The sequence below is a fragment of the Haemaphysalis longicornis genome, unplaced genomic scaffold (assembly GCF_048455015.1).
Source record: "Haemaphysalis longicornis isolate Haplotype H1 unplaced genomic scaffold, Haemaphysalis longicornis Haplotype H1 scaffold_8, whole genome shotgun sequence".
In the NCBI taxonomy this organism is placed as follows: domain Eukaryota; kingdom Metazoa; phylum Arthropoda; class Arachnida; order Ixodida; family Ixodidae; genus Haemaphysalis; species Haemaphysalis longicornis.
Genome location: NW_027526445.1, coordinates 145,044,415 through 145,048,281, shown reverse-complemented (window position 1 = coordinate 145,048,281; position 3,867 = coordinate 145,044,415).

Here is a 3,867-nt window from a genome sequence, read left to right as displayed (position 1 = left end):
GTGTGTGTTCGTAGATGGCGCTAGGCATCCTGGCACCCTACGCGCGGCGTGCGTAGCGTACGAGTCAAGGTAAATATTGCCACGTGGATATTTATCAAGCAGCGATCCCCTGCTTGCGGTATGCGTGGTCACCATGCAGTGTTCAATCCCGAGCGAGTGTTACGTTCCCTCTCCTTGCCAGCCAGGTGTTTGAAGACGACGACACAAGTGTGTGGGTCCACCGCTCGCGGGCCAGAACGATTCAGCCATCTCGCTGAGACTCGCCGCGCTGCCTGTACTCTTCAGTGTAGCGCTACGCCTAATAAATAGGTACATCTCCATCCTGCTGTCTACACCTCCGTCTACGAACACGCAACACTGGGGGAGGAGCCGGGTTTTCGGATGCCTGGATCCCTGTCCGGCGCCAGCCCAGAAAGGCCGTGTCTCATCAACACGCCGGTCCATCGGAGCAGTGGGCGCAAGCTCGGTCTCTCTCCTGAATTACCGGGCCTTTCCAACGTCCGCACCCGTAAGGCCTCGCAAGCTCCCATTATGACCGCACCACAGGTGGTAATTTACCAGCCTCGCGAACCCAATAAATTCCACGGGGATGCCTTCGAGGACGTGGAAGACTGGGTTGCTCACTTTGAGCGTGTTGCCACTTTTAATCAGTGGGATCATGCGCTCAAACTGTGGCAGGTATACTACTCGTTGGAAGATGGCACTGGCATTTGGTACGAGAACCATGAGGCTACATTCACGACGTGGACCGACTTCCGCCAGGAGCCTATTCCGACCCGGATCGTCCTGAGCACGCGCTGCGGTTGCTGGAGTCGAGAATCCAGAAACCCAACGAAAGTGTCACCATGTTTGCCGAGGATATGGCACGCCTTTTTCTCCGCGCTGATCCTGCCATGTCGGACGCGAAGAAACTTCGCTACCTTATGCACGGCGAAAGTCTACGACGTCTTGGTAAGAAAGCTTGTTTATGTGCTGCAGGTACTGAACTTGTCGCAAGCGAATGTCCATGCTCTACACAGTGTACGTGGTACCTTGGTGTGGGGCTCTGAATGGGAGCCTTTGCCTAGGGATAATTTGTTTCTGTTTTGGTGTCTGGTGGTGTTCAGTAACGCATCCTGTTTTACTTACTATACTTCAAAAGCGCATAAGTTACCGTTTAAATTTTCTCCTTGTGTCTAAGGGTGAGGTTACAAGGAAGCCTCCACGGGTTTTACTAAAGGAAGTTGGGGATACGTTTCATTTTCTTACTGCGTGGTTTTGCCTGGAGTACCTGTTTAGCCTGGCAAGGAAGGCTATGATGAATTCTAATTCATAATCTGTCCCAGTGCCTGTTTATCGGCAGCTACACTTGCGGTACCATAAAAACAATGTTTTAGACCATGTCAAGCATATGTGCGTGTCGCCAAATGCCGAAACAGTTTTCTTTGAGCTTCATCCGGAAACGCTTCCATTTAATAAATGGCTGCACGAAAAATGAATGTTGATCCCTTGGTCAGACAACTGCCGCTTCTGCAATCAACCGTAGACTATTGGCCATTTTTTGTACTATTGTATGACCCGATGTTTTTCTGGGACGTTAGCGCAACCCCGCACCCCATTTGCTTCGCGGAATTTGAAGACGTTGATTGGGTGCCTTACGGCGTTTTTCTTTTGCTAGTGTTATTTATTTTATGAAAGTGCCGCATGATTGACCGGCATGCAGGAGCCCGTAGTCCAACCAATTGCATTTTTAGGAGCAGACAGCGTTGGTGTGGAGCGTGTATGCGGCGCAGAGCGATCCACAGGAGTAATTGCGGCTTTTGGATGCATGCGACTGCTTTCCTGAGCTTTGAAAACGTGCCGATCTTGGTTAGACTGACGTGCTTACCCTTTGATGTCTATTAGTATTTATATTGTGTGTTAACCCGCCGCGGTGGCTCAGTGGCTAAGGCGTTGCGCTGCTGAGCACGAGGTCGCGGGTTCGATTCCCGGCCGCGGCGGTCGCTTTTCTCATGGAGACGAAAAGCAAAAATGCCCGTGTGTACGAGATTTCGGCGCACTATAAAGATCCCCAGGTAGTCAAAATTAATCCGGAGCCCTCCACTACGGCGCGCCTCATCGCCTGCGTTGCGTCGGCGCGTTAAACCCTACAATCAATCAAATCAATATTGTGTGTTAATTGCCATGTTTGAATCTTTCTAAAAGTTCCATTCATCGAAGACAAAGAAATTCGGAGATAGCGCACGGGCTGCTAACGAGGAGACCCGATTTCAAATTATACGTGTGTTGTTCATTTGTTCATTTTCTTGGGCCGACAACATCAACCCGAATGAGGTTCTTTTTCTGAGAAGGGGTCATTTAGGTCTTGCTTTAAAATTTTGTCGGAAACATCCTGGAGACTTCGGAATGGTGTCCGCGTTAGTTCACTAATTGCGGACATGACAAACGTCCTTGTGGGCTTTGGCTTCGTAGCGTGTTTCACAGACATTTACTGAAGCCTACACGAGTAATTTGAGCATGCTAATCCAGACCTCGCTATTAGTTAAATAGCAAATATTGCTTGAATAAATATCCTTCAATTTGGCAGTGCAATTGCTGTACCCTTAATGTTTTTCCCTAAAATCAGTCCAGGAAAGCGTTCTTTTTACAGAAGCCCTATCTGTTGTGAATGAGCACGAAAAGTAAAGTGGAAGGTGGATGATGTCGCCAAGAAGTTTACAGAAGAAAATTGGCATGGAACTTAGAGCAAGACGCAGAGCAGCAGCCAAAGCTGGCACTCGTAATTTACGCCTCACAAGAGACTTCAAAACTAGCGCTACGAAGCCTAGAGACAGTGACATCCAGCCCACCGTCCATGCATCAGCGTGTAACCATGGGTTACTTCTTGGCTACTCGGCGCATTCCGCCGTGGAGAGGAACACTTGTGGTACGTCGCCTATAGTAAAAAGAATAAACCCGTGTTTCTCCTCTAGACAATGCTTTTGTTGTCGGTTAGACTGCCGGATGCGTGTGACGCCATGATTGTGGCTGCGCGTCCGCGTAGCTAAGGCAGCACACATACCTGCCGTCATGCGCAGGTATACAACCTGCAAGCTAACGGAGCGGGAAAGTCCAATATCCTCCATAGTTGCTTCCAGTCTGGGCTGTTTTTCCTCAACATCGTTCTTGGGACTAAATGCGTGGCCTCTCCAGTCCAGTCCAGTCCGGTCCAGTCCAGTCGAGTCACTGCTCCTCGCGCATGCGCAGCACGGCTCTCCAGGAGCCACGCGAAACGGCTATCAAGCGGCTGCGGCGCAGCGTCAGACTCTGCTACTGCGCAGCGGAGGCGCACAGATGGGCACGCGCCGGCGCCAATGCGTCTGCCGTGGCTATGACGTCACTGGTTGGAATGCGCAGACCGGCGAATGTGCCGACCCATTTGCCTACACACCCGTACTCCAATTCGATTAGGATTTCCTATATAATCCAATTTATTCCAATCCAAATCCAAGCCAATCCAGGCCAATTTAAGCCAATCTAATCCAATCCAGTCCAATCCAAGCCAAGCCAAGCGAAGCCAAGCCAAGCCAAGCCAATCCAATCCAATCGAATTCAACCGCTCCTCACGCTTGCGCAGCACGGCCCTTCAACGTCTACGCGAAACTGCTCAACCTCGGCCAGTGTAGCTTACGCTACAAAATGTGAGTACGATGACGACTGAGTACAGACGTGAGAACATGCACTCACGAGTAGTACTGACGAGTAATGTACTTATGAGTACAGCACTGGCGAGTACAAGTTTGATCACGCGCTCAAATTGCAACGTGCGTGCGCAAGTCTCACGCATTTCGCGGAGCCGCAGCGCCACTCTTAAAGGAGCCATGAAGACAAAATACAAGTTGAGTTTAT